This window comes from Calypte anna, chromosome 12, assembly GCF_003957555.1.
Source record: "Calypte anna isolate BGI_N300 chromosome 12, bCalAnn1_v1.p, whole genome shotgun sequence".
NCBI lineage: Eukaryota > Metazoa > Chordata > Aves > Apodiformes > Trochilidae > Calypte > Calypte anna.
Genome location: NC_044258.1, coordinates 18,676,803 through 18,702,073, shown reverse-complemented (window position 1 = coordinate 18,702,073; position 25,271 = coordinate 18,676,803). Strand labels below are relative to the sequence as shown.

At 42.6% G+C, this 25,271-nt stretch overlaps 1 protein-coding gene across 1 annotated transcript in view; it reads right to left on the bottom strand.

Moving 5' to 3' along the window:
* CHL1 (cell adhesion molecule L1 like) overlaps window positions 1-24,943 on the bottom strand; it is a 90,696-nt gene extending 65,753 nt beyond the window's left edge. The window contains exon 1 of the mRNA XM_008501162.2: window positions 24,907-24,943. The gene's annotated coding sequence lies outside the window, so the exon portion shown is untranslated. The remainder of the gene's footprint in view (window positions 1-24,906) is intronic.
* Window positions 24,944-25,271: the final 328 nt, after the last annotated feature.

Here is a 25,271-nt window from a genome sequence, read left to right as displayed (position 1 = left end):
GGCTGGGGTTGGGGCCACACTCTGTTACACATCTCAGGAAAACCTTTCAGGGGGGCATTTACTAATATGATGCATAAATATTACTACATCACAGCAAGTCAGAGTGATACCTGTGAGGAACAGAAAAGGGCAGCATCCCTCTGCTCTTCTCAGATCCATTCCTCAGTAATCCCAAATTCCTCAGCACCATCCTGAGAGCCTGAGGTAAACACAAACTGACATCACACATGGATCCCTCAAACACGTGGAGAAACCAGGGAGGGTCACAGAACCCTTATAAAATGCCCTTTGCATTTAGGCACTGCCAGAAAATACAGGACAAGCAAAGTGTCCAGGTAGATTCCCCCATCTAACAGACTTCACCCAAATTTCAGTGTTGCCATGCTGGGAACACCAAAGTGAAGACAAAGAAGTTGCCTCCTTTGGAGGTAATGCCTTCAGCAGCTGCTAATCCAGCTAAATGTCAAGTTTCTGCTTTTCTTTTGTAAGAGGGTTTCTACTTTTGCAATTTTTGCTTTATTACACTGAAAGCCATTTTCATTCTCAAGTTGCTTACATGGGCTCCTATGAGCTTGCTGGGCATGAGGAACACAGCTTTCACACTGAAAGAGATCAGTGTTTTCAACAAATACTTTAAACCTCTCTAATCCAGGACAAGTTTGGGCATCCCAAGCGTTGGGGAGTGGCTCTCACTACCTGCAAAATCAGCCCTGGGGCTGCTACCATCAAGCTGTGGGCCAGGAGGAACCATCCCAGGAGCTGGCAGTTACCTCCAGCACCACTTCTCCCCCTCCCAGGGATGAGCCCAGACTCCAGAAAACTCCAAAAAAACAGAAGGGTAACATTACATTTTCTCAGAAAGCTGCCACTTCCTTCACTCCAGGCTTTGCAGGGACCAAAGGCTGCAAAGTAACCTGCAGAGAGGGGGGAGCTGACCTGATCCCAAAGTCATCCCACGGGTGCTGGGATCCCAGCACACACCTTACCCACTCAAAGAAGCTTGCCTGTCAATGTTTCCCTAATCCTGAACTACAAAAAGGCTTAAAATATCTGTCATTCACACCCACCCACCCCCTGCAGCCCTCACAACCTTGCTGGGAGGATTGCTACTGAGATCACCACCACTGCCAATGTTCTGCAGCAAATTAAACCCCAGCAGTGGAAACAATAGCTGGTAAAGTGTGTAATCAGCAGGAGATGGGATGAATGTCTGTAATTCCAAGGCAGAGAAAGAGATTTGAAAATGCCTTTAGTCTCATCCTGACTTCTTTAGTATTTTGCTGCCTATTAGTTGGATTTTATAGCTAGGCTGTAATTTCATTGAGGCACCAACTTTGAGAGGATAATGTCAAGCTAAGCACAAAGTTCTACAGGGGAACGTCGAGTTATGTGGTGAAGTCAAGGAAACAGTTGGAGTAATTATGAACCCAGGAGATTTCATAACATCACAGAATTAACAAGCAGCTCAGTAAATTATATATCACTTGATCTGCAGTTGCTACATCTCCAGCAAAGAGCTCAGCTTCATCTCCAGCAGCTCTGATGTAACATGTCAGTGCCTGGTGCCAACCTGTCAGTTCTCACCTTATCCCAGAATGTTGCTTTTCAAATACTCAAAGCAGATTTTTCTTGGAATTTCCTTTAAAGAGAGGACAAAATCCCCATCTCCCAAAAAGAGGCAGTTTTCTCACACCTTGTTGGGATTTGTACTAGAAATAGTTTCCATTTTTCCCTCCTTACAGAGTAACCATTCAAAGGGACCCGACTGATACCAAGGGTGAATCCTGATTCAGAATGGTCCTAAAAAAAATTGAAATGCTGGGTAGCTAAGCTGAGCAGGGAGAGGCAGGATGCTGCTGAGAGGAGCAAGGCTCTTGCTGCAGACATATGGTAGTGAAGCTGCTGGGCTGGCACAAAGCTCATTAAACACCCTGACAATCATCCTGATAAAGCACAAGGAAAAAGCTACTGCCTCTCGGGTGGAAAGTTTAAGGAATGAGGATGGTTCAAACGATTTCCAATGGAAAAAAATGCAGCTTTTTTAATATAATTAAATATCACTTTATAGACTGCCTGAGATTACCACTCAGAGCCACTACAAACAACTGACTCCATGTGGGGTTGGAGCACAGCAATAAAACTGCCCCACAGTGCCTGGGTTTGGGTTGTGGGGCCAAGAGCCCTTCAGCTTTTGCTAAAGGGATTTCCCACCAAACCCCTCTCAGTTGTCAGGCTACCCCTGAACAGGGTAACTCAAAGAGCCTGCAGATTCCTCACCAGCTAATTCTTTTTTCTGAACAGCACAAAAATAAGGAGGCAATAATCAGGTATCAGCTCCTTTCAGCTTTTACATCAGTTTTAAAGCAGGTTATTTGCTGCCTGACACATATCCAAGGGAGAGAGACAGAGCTGCCAAAAAATACAATTAAATTAAAGAGTATTCCCTGAAAATAAAACAAACACTTTCAGAACAAATATGAGGCCTTGGTACTTATGTTAAAAATGTTCTTTAAGCTTCAGTGATTGTTTGCTGCCACCCTTATCTACTCAGGGGCTCCAGGCAGGAGCTGGTTCTCCACTCCAGCCCTGGGAGATGTTTCCCCTCTCCACAGCTTGGGCTTTGCACCATCTGACCTCTAAAAAGAGAGGAGCAAAAGGATGGATACCCAGCCAAGGACACTGCAAAGCTGTTAACAACTGTGAGCTCCTTTCTGACATAGGGATTTATCTATTAATTAATTTAATTTTGTTGACAAATTCGATCCTGCTCCTAATCCTTTTGGTTGCAGGAGCAATGCACTGGAACTGCATCTCTGGCCAGACCTGACCTTATCACTTGTGTATTGTTTTCTTGTACTAAATGACTGATTCACACTCCAATACCCCAGCTAAAAGGTGCACAAACCATCTATATTGTAACAAAGTCTGTTGATATGTATTAGAAGTCACATTACAGTTGACTTAAACCATTTTTGTAGAGGAACCTGAAAAATACAACTATTATATTTAAAACTTTCAACTCCTCATGCCTTGCTGATTTTCTCCCTCTGATTATAATTTAAACCTTTAAATGTTTGCTAGCAGCCTCATCAGACCATGATTTTTGGAGGGCTGAGAGAGCTCATTACTGTAACAACAAGAAAAAAGGAAAACAAATAGGAACCTGCCCTTAAAGGGGAATAAAAAATAGGAAAAATGAAAGAGGAAAAACAAAATTATTTCTGCAGTTAAAAAAAAAATAAATTGGTCATAGTGCAGCTATGGTGTATGAAATAAATCTGTCCTAAAGGGCTCCTGTGCCCAGCAGGGAGAGCAGAGGTGACATCTGTACAAGTCTCTGTCCATAATGAGGCCAATCCTGCTAAAAACTGCCTGAGCATCATACCCAAGGCACTTCCCTGGTTCAGCTTTGCCTGCTGCAGGGTGCAAACACTCCCTAAGTCATAGTTCACTGCACTTTTAGGGGTTTTCCTCAGCAGAATTTGAACGAAAGGAAAAATGTTTGAGGAACAGTGAGGAACCTCTGGATTCTCTCCTGAGTCCAAATTTTCATCCTGGGTCACTGGATCAGGTACTGCTGGAACCTAAAATGCTGCCAGGAGAACTGGAAAGGGGATGAGCACAATAAGTTTTTCTAAGGACTTCATGAACTTCCCTGTTCCCTGGCTGAAATATATTCATTGTTGTGAGTCCTGGAAAATCTATGCATGTGTAAGAGTCTAGACTATAAGATAAAGATAGCAAAAGAAGTACAGTAAAGTAAGGAATTTAAATCTCCTGCATTCAGGAGTTACAAATAAAATACATGATAAAATTGGAAATCCAGCTTTCTGCAATGAGGGTTGAAGCAATTTATAGGACTGAAATCCTGCAAGAAAAGGAATTTAAAATGGACAGGGACTGAAGGACTTTTGGAGAAATATCTGCAGGAATCAAGAGATATCACTTTATAAATTCAGCATGAGCATTCTGAGGCATTCAGTCCATCCACCTGAAGAGGTATCTTCATGTAGACTCACTTTTCTTTCATTTAAGACTTTAAAGGTCACAGCCAGGCTGGGTAACCCTGACACAAAGAGCATGGCAGCTCCAAAAATCTCCCATCTGCAGGACTGCAATGAACACCTGAGTTTGTACCAGCAGAGCTGGGGCCCAGGCCATGCACCCCAACATCCCCTGAGCTTGCTGCTGGGGCCACATCCCTCTGCTGCTTTGTCACATGAAGCAAAATTCTCAAAGAAAAAAAAAGAAAAAAAAAGTCAAACCAACAAGCAAACAAATTAACCAAAACCTATTCCTTTAGAATGTATTTAAATGCAGACACTGAGGGGTTTTTTTTCCACTGAATGCTTGTAAAATGTAGATAGCTTGTAGGAAAGACATTCAACACCTCTGGAATCACCAAAGATGAAACTGATGTTGAAGTGAGCTCCTGACATCCCTTCTAGCAGGAGGCAGACTCGAATTTATTCCTAGCATGCCTCCAGACAGAGAGATGATACTGTGATTAATTTTAATCAATCAGAAGAACCTTGCAATATTAACAACATTCATCTCCAAGTTCATTTAAATTACTAACACTTGATTGTCTATTAATTGCTTGTATTATTTTTTCATCAGGTGCTGGAGTTCCTCTCTAGGACTGTTGTTGCTCCAGCTCCTTCCCACTGCCCTGAAACCCCCATGGCCCTACTCATGGGAGTAAACACAACACCCAGGAGTAAGAAACCAGCATTTGGATCTCAGCCTTGTGAGAAGTTTGGGTTTCTGAAGAGGTCTGCTTGTATGAAAAGCAAATATCTTGCATTCTAAGGGTGCAGCACTTAATTTTGTGACCATTTTATTACTTGGAGTACTACTGGGCACAGATCAGGAGAGAACAGCAACTCCAGCAACTGCAGAACCAGACCCCAGATCCACAGGATGCAAATGGTATGGAAAGCAGCTTGAGTTCCAGGCTCACTTATCCCATTATTGATAATTACTGGTTATTCATAATAAATAAAAGCCACTTTTCCCAGTCTTAAAACCCCATTTTCAATCCTGATTTTTTACATTGCTGCTTACCCTCACCAGCAGAACTGAACCATCCTTACAGGGACATCCAGTGACTTCCCCAACTAAGGATTACAGAATTCTGGTGTTAACTAGCAGGGTTTGGGTTCTGAGTAGGACAAAGATTTCTTATATGTGTCTGCAGATTCTGCCCCTACCCTGTGGAAACATGCCACAAAAATGAATATGCCATTCAGATATAGGTTTTATGTAAAATACTTGGTAGAAAAGAACAACAGGCAGTCAAGATTTTCAGCACACTCAATCAGAGGGAAAAGTGAACACATGGTATGGGAACAAAAAGCTCATCTGAAAGGGAGATTTTAGGATAAAAGGTTGCACGAAAGCTGGCTTGGAAGGATAAAAAAAAAAACAAGATATCTCTCCAGGCTGTGAAGGGGAAAGAAAGAAATCATTTTCTTAAAGAAAGAAATGACAAGGTGATGCCTCTCACCCCTTACAGCTCCCAGGCCACCACAGTTCCCCACAGCAAATCCCTCTGGCACATCACATCCACATGGATGGCCCAGTGCTCCTCCTTCCCCACAGAACATCACCAATTTTCCAGAGATCAGATGTTTGAAACCTACTGGAAGAGCAGTTCTTGAGGCCCAGTCCTGCTCTGGGCAGAGGTTATCCCAAAGCCAAGGTGCCCACCAGAGGTCAGGGAATGTTCCTGATGTGACAGGAGATGACACTTTGGACATCTGGGAGCTGCTGAGGAATGACATGGGCCAGGGGACCTTTCCACTGGTGATTTTTAAGTGGTAACAGTACAGAGGACTTTTTGAGTTACAGCATATTTAAGGCTGACACCAAAGCAATAAGGAATAATGAATATTTAACTTGCAGTTCATATTAAAAAACCTATTAATGTTTCATCTTGTCATCCGTAATGAAACAAGAAATTAGGCTTGTGATTCCTAATGATTAGATGATGAACCAGCAGAACTGCTGGACACAAACCAAGATTCTCTTCATCAAGGGCAGGAGTGGGCACTGAGGACCTAAGGTCCTCAGGTTTTCCTGAGGTTTTCCTGCATTGAATTTCCCTCTTTGCTTCAATCCTTCATTACAAGACAGGATCTACAAGGCTCCTTTCCATCCACTACTCCTTATCCAGAGCATTTAGGAGTAAAACCCTCTGGAGAGCCCATGATGAAAGATTATGGACTCATTTGACCAAAGACCTCCTTAGAGAATCCTTCTGCTTCAGAGCAGAAGCCACACATGGCTGCCACTACAGCCAGAGATAAAAAAAAGGCAGACTAATGAAAGGGTTAAAGCTCTCTGCTTGGCATCCTCTGCAGACTAAACTGGTCACTAATCCCTAATAATTTAATTTATTTGCATTCATGTACCAGTGAGTCAATATTTGCTTTAGCTACTGCACAAAATAGTTTGGACTTTTTCCTCTAAATCTGGTCCTGTGTCATTTCTTAATGCTAAAACACCTTTATTTCATTATATACCAGCAGCCTAATTAAATTTCCTACTTATTACTCAGGCTCAGTCTCTCCACAATAGATACCAAGAAACAACTTCCATGGGACTCTGGTGAGGGTGTTTAATCTCCCCTTTTGATACACAGAATCTCTGTTTGGTTTGCAAGGGGTTTACATCAAGCTGATTTGCTTCTATTGTCATACGTGGAGCTTTATCATTGTCTCTAAGAATGGGGTGTTTCTTTCCTCTCCATCTTCTCATGTTTTCCCTCTGCACTTTGTGCCTACCAAGCATAAGGCACAGTGCAATTTTCAAGCACAAAGTTTCTGAATTTGATCTAAATTAAGCCCCACGTCCAACTTGATAACAAAACACTGCAATGTGAGTATTCACACTTGGTAAATACTGCATGATTGTAATTACATACCTAAAAATCATATTGTGCTAGTGCTAACTGATGCTTCCTAACAGATTTTTCTACCATTCCAGAAATGAAAATGTCTGATGGGTCTGTAATGATTGCTCTGTTTGCCCTTAGGCTAGAAATTAAAGGCCAGTCTTTCCAATTATCTGATGTTTCTACTGGGAAAAATTGAACACTTTCTTTTTCATTGGGAGATCTTTGAATTTAATCCATAGAGCTACTGACAGGTCTTGAGCTCACTCCTCTGGAAATGCCAGCTTGTACACAGCACGTGTCACCCCTGCTTGGCTCACAACTTTGGGAACTTCCTAAACTTCAAGGACCCTTCCATATCAAGAATCACCAGTCAAACAGTTTTTTCCTACTCCTTTTCCATAGCTTTTCCAACTGCAACTGGGGAAGGAAACAAATTGGAAATGTTTCCTTCATATTCCCAAGCACTCTGATGCAGCTGGCTAAAACAAGAATTATATTCAGATTTAGTTCCAAGTCCCAGAGGGAATAAAATCACCTTTCTGGAGTCCAGGAGCATCTTTCCAACCTTCTCTTCTGAGGAAGAGTTGGCCAGCAGCTCAACAGGGTGCTGAGACACCTCATGTTAGAAGGCTTGGAGCAGATGATCCTTGAGGTCCCTTCCAAGCTGACATTCAATGCTGAGCTGATTCACAGGAATCAACTCTGAAAATTAGGCTGAGCTTCCTACACTGCCAAAGCAAATCTGGGACATCTTTTCCTCTAGGACAAACTCACAGGGCATGGGAAATCCAACGGGACCTGTGCACAGCCATGGAGAGCCCAAAATCCATCTGGGAGAGCTCCTTGGGGCACAAGAGGAGAAGAGAGGCTTGGGAGGCAAGAGGGTCCCTGCTGACTGCCCCACCAAAAGATGCAGGGTTTTTAATATTAAACAGCTACAGGGAGAGGTAAAAAAAAAATTAAAATACTGGAATCCATAAGTTTCTGGGCCTGAAGGGCTCAAATTGACTCTAAAAATATCCAAGTGTGGACATGTCATGGGCAGAGCTCTCCTAACCTGGGTGTCTGCACAACAGCCAAGCTGAATATACAGAATTTCCTCACTGCCTTTTCCTTAGCAAGGCATCCAACAGCTCTGCTGGCATCCTCTGGAAAAACCTGAGATGATCCCAGCTATCCAGAGCTGCTTCTGCAGAGCTCCATATTCAGCTGACTCCATGGAGTTACAGGGAGGGGTGAGGAGCCTGTGGCTTCTGTCACTGCTTTCATCAAATTGGATTTTTATGCCTTTTTTTGCAAATGCAGAAGTTTGTACAGAGGCTTAACCTGGCTTTCTGGAAGAAGTGATGCAAAAAATCCTGCTGACAACAATGCTCACAGAAAATAAGGTGAATTCTTTTAGAAAAAACAGATTTAAAGTCATTGAAATTCCCCATCCCTCATCTTCTGTTATTTGTTCAGCAATAGGCCTGATCTGGGCTTCCACTGATAAGTGGGGAAAAAAAAAATCATTGATTTAATGGCACAAAAATGTCTCCATTAATATGGAAACCTAAATATGTCAGTGTGGAATTTTATCCTACTGGATCTTGTTATCCAAATGGAGAAATGTCAGCAGAGGATTAAGCAGACAGGAGAGGTAGAAGACTTGTGAAGCCACATTTACACTCCAAGAACACCCAAAATGGAGTGTTTCCCCTGATCTTTCAAATAAAACTGAATTACAGAATTCAGGTTTCTCTGTGCCATCCAATGTCACAACACTTCAAGACAGCTGATGAGGAAAAGGCAAAAAAATCCCCAACAACTGCATTTGGCATCAGAGCAGTATCTGCATTATTCATCACCAGTTGTGCAGTGACAGATCCAAAATAATTGGTATTACTCACGTTAAGTTATGCAATTCCCCTGCTTAATAGAGGAGCTGTAAAGAAATGCAAACTAATTATAAGGCAGTCACATGCTCTGGGGCTGATGGAGGAGCACCTCAGCCTGACACTGCTGTCCTGCTGGTTGGAAACCTCCAGCAGCCCAAACTCCCAGCTTTCTGTAAGACCAAAGCTCACCAACACTAAATAGTGACAAAAATGCAGCTAGCAAAAAAGAAAAGTAAATTAATTTTTAAAACCAGGTGTGTAACTTCCAGCTTAGCCAAACACTTGATCTGACATTAAAAAAAAATAATATTAAAAAAAAAAGAAGACATTAAAACATCTTTCCAACTTAATAACCAAGCTTCAAAAATTGAGGTTTTACCTTAGGATAGGAGAATTCACATCCATAAATTCCTCTTTCCCTCCTAAAGACACCCAGTGTGCACCCCCTGCCACTAAACACTGTCAGCATCCAACAGAGCAGGAGTCACCCAAATGAGGTGCAGGGGAACCCCAGAAACTCTCCCCAAGCCCCCTTGTTGGGGATCAACCCCAACATCATCAGCACAGCCAGGTTCAGCCCTGAGCAAAGAGAAGCAGCCCTGCCATGGGCTGAGAGGAGAGAGAGGAAGAAATCCAGCACAGGTTTGGGATGTTCATCCAGCAGGCAAATAGAGGAAGGCTCAAGAGGGTCCATAAAAGCTGCAAAGTGCATAGGAAATGGAAATTCACAACAAGAGCTAAGTAATATATATATATTTATATATTTATTTAAGGGTTTGATTGCTTTTCCTCCTTTACAGAGTGTAATTTTTCCCCCCCTGCTAATTTTATTTCAGCTGCCATAGAAATTCACTCACATCTTCCCAGCAAGGCAGATTTCTGTTTCATCTCGAGATAAAAGCCCTGAAGCATTTTTCAATAGGTTTTCCCAGGGAAAGGATTTACCTGAGGCAAAATTACTCTGTTCTACATTGTAAAGGAAAATATTGGTTTACTACTGCAAAACAGACACCTGTGGAACAGACACAGCCATGTCCCATGTGAAGAACTGCATCTCAGGGTCGAGATAGACAAGAACAGAGGACACCTTAACAGAGACAAAAGGAAGAAGTACCTAAGAGTGGAACTGATTCTCTGGTGGGCAAGTGGAATATTCCCCTTTTTTCCCAAATGTAAGGCAAATAAGATCTTTATGCAAGCTTTACAAAATAAAGCACAGTATTTCTCGGAGTCAATCACACCTGAGAGCAGATAGAAAGAAAACTCAGATTATTTTCCATGCAGTTTCACACAGGATTAGGATGTACTGACACTCACACCAACATGTTTCATATTACCCAACATACATGTCCATTTTCCCCATCACATCCTCTTATTGTAAACCAAAACCGTGCTGTGATGGACCCAGGGATTTTGTCTCTCTGTCTCAAATCAGATGAAGTGATAACTTTACCTGCCCTGCCTTCCACAGAACATGCTAGAGGAGAAAAAAGTTCAATCAGATTTGTTGGGATATGGATGATGTCAACCTGAATTGATGTTTTTATGTTTTTGAGCAATACCTTGACAGGCACCTCTGTCTGACAAGATAATTGACATTTCCTTTTACTTACTGCCCACATGGAGCCAAAGGTTGAATGAGCACTAAGGTAACATCAAAGTTAGCACAAGATTCACACTGATCTCAGCAGAGCTGGAGAATTAAAGAATTGCAAAAAGACTGTCACAAAGTTCTGAGGAATCTTCAGAATCTGGAAGCAGGTGTAACTGGAGTATTCCTCTTTTATTTTTGTCTCGAGGTTCAAAGAAGAAAAAAAAATGAATAATTGAACACAAGACTGACAAATATATCAGTGCACCCAACTGCATCGAAAAATTCCGTCGGGGTTCCTCAAGTAGGGAGCAGGAGCTATGGGAAGTAATCCTGAGAGGCACTGCCTGGATGCACAGCTCTCTCCATTTATTGAAAGGGCAGAAAAAAGCTGGTTCCACTCAGGAGGAGGTAAAAAAAGGGCTGGCAGGCAAAACCTGGTAGATACCAGAGCAGCTAAACCCAGAGGTCTGAGTGCTCACAGTCCTGGTGGCTTCACCTCCCCGAGCCACCTGGGACCTTTCAGGCTGTAAAGGGTTCTTGTAGGATGCACTTTAAAAATCTGATAAATCCTTCAAGGGATCTGCTCTTTGGCAGCTGAAGTTAGGGTTTTCTGAAAAGCAGGTTCCTACAGAGCACTTGAGTTTAGGTTTCCCAAATGGGAAGGACTCTATACCAGAAATATGCTTTGTACAGAAAATCTGGTACAGCAAAACTCAAATCCAGCAAAACTCACAATTCTGTCAAGCAGACAGAAATCTTAAAAAGGAATTGTTCCAGTAAATGTTCTTTCATATGTCTTCTAAAAGCAAAAAGTCAACTTGAGAATAAACTCAGCTGTCTCAGCTTTGCACTAGCTCAACATTTGTCACTTCAACCCTGTCCCTCTGGCACCCTGAGCCCTGAGGGACCTCAGGCAGAGCTGTGCCCAAGGAGCTGTGGGAGGCTGAAAAGCAGATTTATTGAGAGAAAGAAGAAAGAGAAAGAATCCCAAACCCACAAACCACCTGGGCTAAAAGAGAAATCAAAAATACTGACTTGTTAGGAAAAAACCCTGACCTTACACCAAGATGTGCTGCAAATGAGGCCGAGAGGGCAAAGGGAGATGGAGAGATGAGCAGGGATATGAAACCATCAACAGGTCACAAATGTTTCACCACAATGTTAACCCCAGGGGTTAAGCAGCCACTTGACACCCAAACCCTGCTTTAGATCAGCTCTAAAACAGCTCAGAATTTTCAAACCTCTTTAGGGGCAGCCTTGGTGCTCCTCTTCCTCCTCCAAGCTCAAGATGGGTGTCAGTGCCTCCAAAAGACCACGTCCCTCTGCCAGGTTGGTGCCACCTCCCTTCCTCCTGCCTCACCAAGAGCTGAGGGATGAGCTGCAGCTCCAGCACTGGCTGTGCCACAGCCAAGAGCTGCTACAAGAAATTCTGACTACTTCAGAGAATTTAACCTGACTTGCTGCAGAGATGCAATGAATGGCCACTGAAGTAGTGAGTCATCCTTCCTCAGATCCTGTAAGAAACTCGGCTGGCACATTTTCAAGGCAGATTTCTTAATACTTAAGTTTTGCAATTTTCAAGCTGATGAATCCTGGAGCTGGAAATACAGATCAGATGGCAGCAGAACCACATTTGTCAAGGGGAAAGAGTTTAGAACTATATTTTCCTATACGTGGTATTTGCAAAGCCCAGTCTTAAAATATCTGGGTTTGTCCTTCTGCCCTTTACTCAATGAACTCTTCCAAAGGAATTCAGCTGAGCTCAGCCAAGAAAGATTTAAAATTCTATCTTCCATTCCAGCTGAGCAAATTATATTTTAAATAGTGTCAAAAGGTATTTCCAAACTCAGCTCTTTCTGTCTTTGACCATCATAGCAAGCTCAAGAAAAGACAAAAAGAAGCTGGTTCCACTCAGAAGCTTTTTCAACCCTTCTCTCTTTTTTTTTTTGTTTGTTTTTTGGGTTTCTGTGTGGTTTTTTTGTTTGTTTGTGGGGTGTTTTTGGGGGGGTTTTTTTGTTTGTTTGGCTGGGGTTTTTTTTCTCAGTTTGTAGGATCCTGTGACCCAAACCTGTACTCACTTTCTAGGAGGCTCCATGTAGTGAATAAGTAACTAAAGGTCCCTGAGTATGGTGACAGCCAAGAAGGATTTACTAGGCTGTGGTGGGCTCTAACAGAGTTTCTCTCAAGCCAATATCATCAAAGGACTTTCTACATCTTCATTTTCCTACACTGAATATATCCAAGCAGTAGATTTGCATTAAAACCCACCAGGTTCCTCTCAGGATTCACCAGAAGACCTTTTTGCCCCTTTATGAGATGTGACAACTTTTTTTTTGTTTGTTTTTAAATTATCTTTTCAATCACTAAATTAGTTTTGATTATTCTAACTTCTCAAGTGGATGTCAGCCTGCACCTGCCTTTGATACAGCAACAAACTGCTGTGTCTCTCTGCATCTGACTGTTGAAATAAATCCCTTGAGTATTTTTAGCCCTCTTTTCAAACAGGCAATGGGCTGCAGATGGGTGAAAGTGGCAGACATAAAGACAGGGGAAAAAAAAAAACAACAAAAAAAGACCAACCAAACCAGAGAAATGTGACACTTTATCTAAAATCAAGGATTTTCTCACTGGAAATAGGAAGCAAAGAGATGTGGTCTTGCTCTGAAAGAAGTAAATGATGTTATTTAACCATCCAGCTCACCCATCTGACAACTTGGCAGGGAACTGAGCCACCACCTACACAGAAATAGTAAAAAATAACAATTCATTATTAAGCTGTATTCTTATGTTGTGATTAATTGCTGGCAGTGAAATGAGGGATGATGACTGGAGGCCAGGAAATCAGAACATATTAAACCCCAAAATATTATTCCTGTTTACACACACAGTGATGGTGCAGGGATGAACACCTCATTAGCCCATAAAGAGCTGAGGGCTGGGACTGAAAATCTTTATTCTTTGCAGGTCCAGCAGCCTGCAGTGAAACCCTCTCTTACCCATTCATACATCCAAAGAAAAAAATCCCAAATAAATCCAATTCCTTTAGCCTTTCCTCAAAGGTAGTAATCTCTATATCTCCACTGTTTCCACAGGAAAAAAGGATCCTTTTTTTGATGTATTTCTCATAAAGTGATGGCAGAAGATTCACTTGCTGCCCATCCTCCCATCACCAGCACCTGGGCTGACTTGGATGGGCTCCACTTCTCCACCAGACCCAGCATGGCAGGACTGGGTTCTGCTTTTCCAAGAGTGAGAATGGCTTGGAATGGCGAAGAGAGTGAAGAGAAACCAAAGCTCAAGTTAATTCAGGCATTGGGATGGCCCAAGACAGAGGTGGAGTCACCATTCCTGCAGGCATTTCAAAGGCATTTGGACCTGGTCCTTAAGGAATGGTTTAGTAGTTTTAGCACCTTTTAGCACTTTTACATGGGGGTTAAAGGTTATCATGTTGAAATAGATTGGTTTGAAGAGAACTTTTTTTCTTGGCAAAGAAATAAAATGCTAATTTCTGGGCCAGCCTGCTGAGGAAATGAGGATTTTTAGCCTTGTGCAGCCCCTGCCATGGATCCAAACCTCTCAGTCACTGGCAAACGGGGAAGTTTCAAGGGAGAGAACCTCCACCCAGCAAAAGGATATTGCAAACTCTGCTCAAGAGCAGCTGACTGGCAAATCTTGAAATATTTTTACTGACAAGCCAGTCAGTCTGTGCTACCATAGGCTGCTGGTAACCCAGTATTAGCTCCTGCCTGCTGGGGAAGGCAGACAACTCAAGCACTGCCCCATGCAGAGCGAGGGGGAATGCACGTCAGGAGGAACCAAAGTCAGGATTTTAGGTGCACAGATTACAAAAGCTCTTGTTTTGTAAGAAAGGCTCAATTTTCCTACACCTAGAGAGAATTACTTTCCCTGTTATTTCGTGTTGTAAAGGTGTCATTAAGTTTTTATAAAGTTAGAGTGGAGGAATGCAAACTGAAGCTGGTTAATTAAAACCACCACCCTGTGGGGACACAGCAATCCAACAGATGATCAAAAAGAGTTTCTGCATCATTAATTGGCATCATTTCATAATAGAGCCTTGGAAGGAATGAAATAAAATAAGGATTTCTCTCACGGAGGCATGAAGCATCCATCCAAAGGTCTTTCCCTCCCCCAGAATGGGTTTGCCCAGAACCACTGCACGGCGACAAAGACTTCACTCAAATGTGAAACAAAATCATCAACCAGAAAGCACTCGGGGGGAGGAGGGAAAGCTCTTCTTGCCCAACACAAGAAGTTTCATAGCCACTCTGTCTGTCTGTAGCCTGCCATGTGCTCATTAATTCCCCAAGGACAGAGGCTGAGCACACACAGTGTCCCTTTGTCCTCCGGTGTGGCACTTGGGGACCAAACATCAAATCCCTCGTTAGTGAGTGTCCCCTCACCCCTTCCTCAGAGACAGAACCTCTGTGATGACAGAAACCACATGGTGACCTCCAGCTGCCCAACAACCACCTACCAAACCCCAAATTCTTTGGCAGAAGCCTCTTCCAAGCTCTCAGCACACAAAAAAGCTGCTGGGGCAGCACCCTTTGTGCCCTCCCCCCCTGGACCTCTCCCCCAGAGCTTCTTCTACATCCAAAGCTCCATCCAACCCTCCTCAGGAGCAAGATTCTGCTGAGCATCTCTCAGGAGCCTGCATGCTAGGCAGTAGGTTAGGGAAAAGCAAGCTTTTGGAAAGAAGGATGCCTGTATTACATCTGGGAGAGCATTAAGAGCATCCAAGTTCTTGAATTTAATGAGGCAACATCACTTTGGGCTGACTCTTACTAAATGTATATGAGGAAATAATTCCCTTGTAATGAACTCCTGCAGCAACTGGCTTTGCCCTTCCTGCATGCTAATGATAATAAATTCCATCCAAATTATTCCAGGCACTGAATAGCTGCTATCCTGTGTTACCCCCAGCCCTGTGTGCAAGGACAGAACAGCAACCACAGGCACATCAGCCGACTCAGTAATAGCTTTTGATGCTTTTTTGGCACATCCAGGCATGATCAGCAATTTTTTTTTGGCAGGATATAAGATGCCAAGCTCGACAGGGAAGTGTTTAGAAGCAAATGAAGGGGGGTTTTTTGCTTATTTTTTTTTTCAGAGGTAGTAGTGAGTTGTCCCCGAAAACTCCCTGCCTGCTTGGTCATCCTGCAGAGGCAAGGAAGATTGCACAGCCAAAAAAAAAAAACCAGTTTACAGTCCAACTCAACCACAATCTTATGGCTACACAGAAATAACTTCTTCTGCAGCCACTTTTGATCCAGCCCAACAGGATGAGTTTTGAGGAAATACATCAACAGTGTAGCAGCAAGTGAAGAAAATCCCCAAGGAAGCTGTCACCTTTCTGGCAAGGCTGATGGAGGCACAAAAGTCATGCTAAAGGAGACATCAGCTTCTAGAAACTGGAGCTGAAATGACTTTCAAGGCCTGAGTTTGTAACATGAGGGGGATTTGGATAGCCAAGGTGTAATTCTGTACATCCATTCAGTGTGGAAAAGATGAATCCATACAGACCCAGCCTGAGCATCCATAAGACACAGGAAAATAACTGAGGAGGAAGCAGGAATCCTTCCAGACAAACATTAGCTGATCACCTGGACAGTTTTTACTTCCTTAATATTTTACCTGCTTGGAAAAAAAAATAATATAGATTTTTGTGATTTTTTCCCTGTTCTTCCACTGTGTGTTTTTGGTTTTGGCTCATTGACTTCATTACAGTCTTCACACATTTCTGTTATTTATAGGGTCTGGCCTCAAGCTTTTCCAAAATAAATGCCATTGGTAAATTCTTTAATCCTCTTTATGCCACATGATGCCAATCTGTACACATTACATTTGCTTATCTACTTTTTGATATTAGTTCTTACATTTTTAATAGCTTTCCATTCTCTAGCATTTACTTATGCTATTTTGTCAAAGAATAAATTTAGAAAAGGAATTCAATAGCTCAGTCACTTTCAGCAAATTAATTTATCTTTTCATTGAGAGTGCTGTGCTGGTTTTCTTAAATAATTTCCTTTATTCCAAAATACAGAGCTGTAAGCATGCTGTTCCCAAACAGGCCTCAGGAATAACTAACTGGAAAGTGGCTTTGCAGAAAAGGTAAGAACTTCTCATAGCAGAACAAAATACATTAACATCCAAGTCTATGGGAGCAGGGCTTAGGAACAGGACAAACTACTAAAACATAATAAAAAAGAGAATCATAGAATTAGCCGGGTTGGAAGGGACCTCAGAGATCATCTAGTCCAACCCTTGACCCACCGGAGCAGTTGCTAGACCATGGCACTGAGTGCCACATCCAGTCTTTTTTTAAATGTCTCCAGGGACAGAGAATCTACCACCTCACCGGGCAGTCCATTCCATAGCCTGATCACCCTCTCCGTGAAGAAATTCTTTCTAATAGCTAACCTAAACCTCCCCTGGCACAACTTAAGACTGTGTCCTCTTGTCTTGTTGAAGGTCATCTGTGAAAAGAGTCCAGTTCCCACCTCGCTACAGCCTCCTTTCAGGGAGTTGTAGACAGCAATGAGGTCTCCCCTGAGCCTCCTCTTCTTCAGGCTGAACACCCCCAGCTCTCTCAGCCTCTCCTCATAGGGCCTGTGCTCGAGTCCCTTCACCAGCCTGGTTGCCCTCCTTTGGACCTGTTCCAGGACCTCTACATCCTTCTTAAACTGAGGGGCCCAGAACTGGACACAGGACTCAAGCTGTGGCCTCACCAGCACTGAGCACAGGGGCAGAATCACCTCCCTGGACCTGCTGGCCACGCTGTTTCTGATACAGGCCAGGATGCCATTGGCCTTCTTGGCCACACTGCTGGCTCATGTTCAGCTTCCTGGCAATCCAGACTCCCAGGTCCCTTTCTGCCACTCTGTCCCCAGCCTGGAGCTCCCCATGGGGTTGTTGTGGCCAAAGTGCAGGACCCGGCACTTGGCCGTGTTGAACCTCATCCCGTTGGAATCGGCCCAACTCTCCAGTCTGTCCAGGTCCCTCTGAGGCTGTACTTTTTCAAGAGAAACCTATAATTCCTGGCTTATGGCATCTTTTCAATACTTGTATTGTATTGACCATGTATTTATTATTCCAAGACTTTCACTAATCTGTGTTCCAGTGGACATGAGAGGACAGCACTGAGCTGCACACTAAATCTATAAAGAATATTGCAGCCAATGCCTTGATTTACAGCAACCAGATTTATATATATAGTGTTGGGCTAAAGCCTCAAGGCTGTACACATTTTTTTCCCCCCATATATAAGAAAAAAAGCTCAGTTTACTAAAAAACCTTTTACTTTTGCTGGCAAGATCCCCTCCCTTCTTCCTACCTTGCCTGCAAAAAGGGATTTAAAAGATAAAGGGAAACATAATTCCATTACCTAGTAGAGAAAGAATAGCAAATAATGCTCCAAATATAAAAGGCTGGGATATTCAGTGCCTTTCTTTCCTTATGTCTTCAACAAAAAAATGTTTTCCAGTGACCAGACTCTCTACAGAATTCATTTTAATAAGAGCTTGGAACACAAGCTGAGTGGAGGTGAGCCCAAAACACAGCTGAATAAGTCATCAAGGACTACATTTATTTTGAAATACCTCAGGTATCAGCTGAAGTTCTCTTTAAACTATTAGTAATTACTTTTTAGTATTCTCAGGGAATGGCTGAGGTCCCAGTGGGTAAGAGATGGTCAAACCCAGCAGCTATTTTTGGAAAGGGGGAAAGGAAGACCCTGGGACAAATGATTAAACAATGAAATTATAAACACCCAGAGGAGTATAAAGTGAGAAGAAATTGCCAAAATGCAGTTGTGAAGAACTAATCATGCCAACCTTTTTTTTTTTTAAAATCAGGATAATTACACCTCCATAAAAAGGAATTAGATGGGATACATTCTGAGTAGACAAACATATTCCTCCATCACAGTAAGGGAGATATTTACTAACTCCTTATTTTAGACTGGCAGCAAACACACTCAAAGAACAATTTCCAACTGGCCACTACCAAAATCAAAGAGCAGGGCACATTCTGAGCAGTTGGTCCCATCTTTTCATGAGTGCCTGAGGTCACACAAACTCTGGAGGATCTTCAAGCACTCAGGACAGCATTAGGACACCAAATGATCCCAAAAGGTGAGGAAAAAGAAACCTGAAATCATGAGGATAATTTAATAAAAAGACAGGCAAAATCAAGTGCATATTTTAAACCCTGCTTTTTGGGGTAGGCAGCAATGGAGAGAGGACAGAGAGGTGAGGAAGGATAAAACCCCACCATGAGTCAGCAATGCACATCTGCTGCCAGACACAAGTGGTGTTTGGGGAAACATTACCAGCTGTTAAGCACAGGACACAGGAGGTAATTACTCATCTGAGATTTAGAAAACATGACCTAGAAAGAAGGATATTTGTTCCTGCTATAAAGAGAGAGGACCAAAGTAGACATAGCAGCAATATTCCAGTACATCACAGGTTTTAATTAAGCAAAGTACAATCAGTTGTAATGGGTGAGCATGAGCAGTGACTGGTTTAATTCACAGAAAGGAAAATTAGGGTGGATATTATGAGAAGCCTTCTGAGCCACAGAGATAGTTAATCATTTTAATATGTTTTCTCCAAAAAGGCTGTTGGACCCATCACTGGAAGCTTCTAAAAAGACCTTGATAGAAAGATCTCTGGAGGCTGGCAGGGTGTGTGAGCCAGCAGGCTGGATGGATGACCCCTTAAGATCGTCTGCCAGATTTGCATTTTACACTTTTGCTGTCAAAAAAAAAAGAAGAAATAACTCCTTATAGGAATGGTGTTTCCTCTGGAACAAAATAAGGATAAAAAGAATCATTTAATCTGTCACAACTGACCACAGCTGCTCAGCACAGCACCATGAGCCAGCAGTGTGCCCAGGTAGCCAAGAAGGCCAATGGCATCCTGGCCTGGATCAGGAACAGTGTGGCCAGCAGGTCCAGGGAAGGGATTCTGCCCCTGTACTCAGCCCTGGGGAGGCCACAGCTTGAGTCCTGTGTCCAGTTCTGGGCCCCTCAGCTCAGGAAGGAGATTGAGGTGCTGGAGTAGGTCCAAAGGAGGCAACTGGGCTGGTCAAGGGTCTTGAGCACAGATCCTAGGAGAAGAGGCTGAGGGAGCTGGGGGTGTTCAGGCTGGAGAAGAGGAGGCTCAGGGGAGACCTCATCACTCTCTACAACTCCCTGAAAGGAGGTTGGAGCCAGGGGGGGGTTGGGCTCTTTTCCCAGACAACTTTCAACAGGACAAGAGGGCAGGGTCTCAAGTTGTGCCAGGGGAGGTTTAGGTTGGAGATTCGAAAGAATTTCTTTCTGGAGAGGGTGATCAGGCATTGGAATGGGCTGCCCAGGGAAGTAGTGGATTCTCCGTGTCTGGAGATCTTTCCAAAGAGCCTGGATGTGGCACTGAGTGCCATGGGCTGGGAACTGCAGTGGGAGTGGATCAAGGGTTGGACTTGATGATCTCTGAGGTCCCTTCCAACCCAGCCAATTCTATGATTCTATGCACAACCAGCTACTCTTGACAGTTCACACAAGATCTGTTCACAAAAGGTGCCTCTTGATCCCAGTGCTGCCAGGCTTGTGCTTTCCTATGAAGTAAAGCCAAAAAAGAAAAAGCCACCTTCTCACACTTCTGGTTAGCACTCCTGTATGCACTGGGGTTTTAACATGGTCTGCTCTATATTATCTTCAGGAAAAAGCCATCCAGGAGGAAAACACATTTCCTTCACTGCAGTGGTTTGTGTTGCACATTCTTACTCATTTTTCCTAATTTACTATGGATTTGGTAGTTTCATAGAGTACTGTGCAGGACAGGTTATTTCAGCAACAAACTAGAATTTTATATTTCAATTTACTGAAGCAATAGGCAAACTTTGCTGATGCTGAATTTATTTGAACTTTGTATTTTTAAGTGATTTTATTATCTCATTTATATAAAGCTAAACTGCAGTCTACTACCAATCTATTTTCTCTGTGTCTGGAAGTATATAGTAACCCAGCAGATATATTTGAAATAATGGGAATAACAAAAGTGGTTATTATGCACAATTACAGCAAGTAGCACTCCAAATCAGACACTGTTAATAATAAATGGCAACATTATATAAAAAAATACCATCTGAAAACTGATTTTACATGGCATATTAAAGACTTGATGGCTCAGGAGATGGGTAATAGAATAAAAAGCCTTTCATCTCAAGGTCATCAATTCAAATACAAGTCCAACTGATAGTAACTGAAAGCCATTTGATGGGACCTCTAATGAACCCTGTCTTGTTACTAGAAATTTAAGAATAGCCACAGAATTCAGCCCTTCCTCCTGCCCCTGACAGCAGTCAGTACAGAAACCACAGGGAGGATGAGGGAGCAGATTGGATTCAGCAGGTAGAGCTGGATTTCTCTTGTTTTCTCCAGCCTATCACTATTTTAGCAGTTTCCTCACAGGTACCTGTTTGTCCTGTTCCCAAATTCAACACCCTCCAGCTGCTGAGCCTTCCAGTGCTTGGAAGGTTGCAAAAGAGAATCAGGTTTGAGCTGCTTGAGTGACCACTTGACACCAAGCCCAGGCATCACTCCAGCCCTTTGTCTGAGCCCCAACCATTTGGGACATGAATTCAGGATCCTGCTATTTCCCTGGTGTGTATCAAATAACACCCCAAAGGAAAGCAAAGCTTGGGGAAAGAGGAGAATCCCTGTGCAAACCAGAGCAGCTGCTCAGCCAGCAAATAAAGCAGAGCACACATTGCTTGACTCCACAAGCAAACCCAAAAGACTTTTGGGATAAAATCTCTGCTATAATCTCCTTTGTTCCCAAATAATGCATTTACTGTTGGTGGTAGTATTAACATGATGCAAATCATTGATAAGAAACTTACTGATGCTGCCCTTTTGTGTGCCTTGTCACACTGAATGAGATTTTTCTAATAATAATAATAATAAAACCCACAACAAAGATGACTTTTCAGTGGTTGACCAGAGAAGCATCCCAAAAGGAATTTTGCTTTCATCTGTCAGAAGTAAAGCTAAATGTTTACACACACAAACTGACACCTCCAAACATCCATTTGGAGGCAGAAACGGGGACATACAGAGGCATCACCCAGCAAAAGGAAAAGGGTTTCCCATCATCTCCATTTGGAAGCCACCCCACGGATTCCACTTCCAGGTGAGGCATCCAGGTGACCTCCCCAGGGCCCTGCTAAGCCTCAATTATTTTAAGATTCTAAAATTTAACCACCTCATGCAAATTCCTTCTTCAGCAGCAGCCAGGTTTTGAAGAGCCATTTTGCTTTTCAGAAGAACTCAGGGATTCAGAGGATTCAGCTTAAAGGTAACTGGGTGACTGAAGATGAAGTTTATATCCAGCATGGGATAACAAAGTCTGGATAACCAAGTCCTTTAATGCAATTTTCCTCCAGCACAGCAGAGGTGCCTGACACCCATTATATCCCCAGCCTTCACCCAAGGAAATGAGCAGAAACCCTCAAACTCCCCCTTTGCTGTTGGGTCTCCACTCCTAAAACCCTTGTCCATGCCTGAATTTTGGCCCAACCTTCACCACTTATTCCTACTACCTGATAATCTTGTGTTATTCATAACCCACAGCTCAGCAGGATTCTCAGGTATGATATTATTCCAGGTAATTCCACATCTAGTACCTAAGTAGGCACTTCTGGACCATCCCCACCTCTCCTGATTCACCCTGGCAGAAGCAGGGGGGAAGATGCTGGAATGAGGTGTCCTGGGACCACATTCTCTCCCATGGAGCACAGAAACAGCCCCATCACCCCATGAAGCAACCACTAACTGTCAAAAGCACTAAAATATGGATTTAAGTGGATTTTGGAGTGTGGAAAAACCCCAAATCCATCAGTTAAGGCCATTAGCTCATGTGACACACCTCAATGAAGTCAATTTCCAGAGATAAGCGTGTGACAAGCTGACTGGAGGAGTTCTCCTTTAATGCATTATTAATTCATTTATTATTACAGTTATTATAATCTTTATGCAGGGCACTGAAGCTCAATTTGTTCTATATCAGCTAATGTTTTTAATGAGCCCTTTCTTCTCCTCAGGACAGGAGCTGCTTTAACCTGTTATTTGGCTTTTAAGCAAGTAGAAAATGCCATGATGGTGTCTCCTTACAAACACAGCTTCACACATCATGCCCTGAATTTTAATTGAAAAGAAGAGTACTGACTCTCACACTGCCAGATATCTTTAAGAAGGCAATAGACTGACAAACTCTAAATATAGTCACTTTCTCACACACCTAAATGCAATGAAATCTTAATTATAGTTCCCCTAGATGACAAAGAGGAGAAATAGATTTAAATAAAAAGATCCTGAGCAAATGCAGTCATCTGTGGGAGAGACATTGGAGAATATTTGAACTCAAGCCTGAAGCCCAAATCTGAATGGCTTTGGGTTCATCCTCTGGTCACACAGGGCAAGGAGGTCATGAGGCTGATCCCTGCACTGGATCTCAGAAAAGTTGTAGAGGAAACAGCATATTAAGTAGACAAATGGATGTAATTAAAAGCTGTGAACCAAGGGGAAGAAATAGAATTTCCCAACCACACACACTGCTGATGCAGCTGGTGGCAGAGCCTGCCTCACTTTGTGACCTTCTTGCCAAAGCAGAAGGTTGGGGTGCTCAAAAGAGATGTGGATGTGGCACAGAAGGACATGGGTTAGTGATGGACTTGGCAGTGTTGGCTTTTTTGTCAGACTCAATGATTTTAAGGGTCATTTCCAACCTAAATACTTCTATGGTTCTATTTAGGAACCTGAAGTCTACACTCAGAATGCTCCACCTGCACTTCCAGTATTTCTCCCTTGAAATGGAACAGCTCAGCCCATAGGATGCTGCCACAGAGAAGACAGGAGAAGGGTTTTTAGGGAAAATAAAATAAAATAAATAAAAAAGTTTATGAAGTTTTGGGAGGTGAGTAAGGAGCAACAAGGCAGACTGTCTCACATGAAAAGCAGAGTAAAACTTCATTCTCTTTTCTCCTGCATAAAAAGAGCCATCCCTCATCTGGTGACCTTTCCAGATGTCTGGGTTTGAAAGAAGGAAAGTTTATAAGCTAACTTACAAAGTGCCAACACAGTGAGCTTTTCAGCTCAGAGCTGCTCCTACAAAGAGATGAATCAAAACACAGCCACACTTTGTGGTGATCTGGAGTCACACAGCACCTGAACCCCACTGTTTTTCAGAAATCACTGAATTACTTTTACTTGAAACAATTACTGACTGCAAGGAAAACTAAACTTAGCAGTGTGTGTAACAGTGAATGAAAATACTTTACTAAAAAGGAAAAGTTAAAGCAATGCTCAGGCAGACAGTGTTTTACCAATAACTTTGTCATTATGAATTTTACAGACCACAAAAATACACAAAATTTAATTCAGCAGCAGATATACAAGAATGATGTCCTCAGTCCTGCTCCCTGCAGTAGTCAAGGCCAGTGAGCAGAATGCAAAAAATCCCAATAAATGGTATCTCAAAAGAAAGTTACAGTGTAAATAATTCCAATTATACACAAAGCTTTAGCCAGAGAGCTCCCCATTAATGGAAGTTGATGGGAAATGCATATTTAAACTCCATGTATTTGTAGCCCAGACTCCCTTTTCATCAGCCACAAATGAGAAAGAGAACACAATATTTTTAGGGTTTGGGGTTTTTTTTTTTAATGAAAGGGATATAAAAAAAAAAAAGAAAAAAGAAGAAGAGAGAGATAGAAACCCCTTGGCAGTGTGATTATTCCCTCCAAGCACATCTCACTACAGGAAAGGTCCAGAGGCACCAAGATCCCCTGGTAACGAGCTACCCCAGAGAAGCCCAAGCCATAAATAACTCCATGGCTCCAAGACCTTTTTTCCTGGATGAACAGTTGTTGGCAATGGCACTGCTGAGGCCCTGCTCTTCCGCTGTTTCTTTTCAAAATTCCCCAGGGATAGTCTAAAAAAAAGGCAAGGTCCATCCACCAGCCTTTGGCCCCAGCCTTTGGGGTAACTCACCATGAGCAGCCATCCAAAAGCAGGAGGGAATTCCTTTGGAATCATCAGAGGAAAATAATTACAGCACCTTTTTCCAACAGGTTTAAAGAACCAAGGTGGTTTGAGGGGGGGTTAAAATGTAAAATCCTGAGTTCCTTGCCAATGGGATGCTACAACAGGATAAAGCCTCAGCCAGATGTGTAATAATAAACAGCTTGTTGCTTAGCTTTTCAAAAGAGAGGAGCCACCTGACATCAGAGAGCTTTCAGGCTTTGCAAGCATGGCCACAAGCTTCAACTAAAACTCACAAGGAATTCTTCCAGCACACACATATATGCAGGAATCAGTAGACACTTGTGCTTTCACAGAAAGCACCTGAAGACAGAACAGCTCTCAAAGGGTTACAGCCACTTTTAACTGCTGTGTTTCAGAAATAAAGACAAATAAAATTTCACAACCAAAACACTTTTTTTTAAATAAAAATAAAAGCATTTCTCACCAGTACCTGCAGCTGCTTCATCATCAATGCAGGGTCAGTTTGCAGGTTTGCATCTGAATTGTCCTCCTCACTTTACTGCATCTAGAGAGAAACACAAATTTGTGATTTGAGTAATGATATGTCATGTCTTGAATTAATCTAAGAATAGAATCTTTATTAGTAAGACTCCTTTATTTACTTTTTTTTTTTTTTTTGCCCCCTCTCTATTATTGCATTTCTGTCTGGTCTCATTTTCCTTGCCCTCCATTTCTCTCCAAAAGGACAGGCTTTTCACATTTGAATAACAGAAGCAACATACCCCATGGAATAGAAAAATGGGCTGAAGTGAGAACATCTGATTCTTATTCTAAATCTGGTTTGTGACC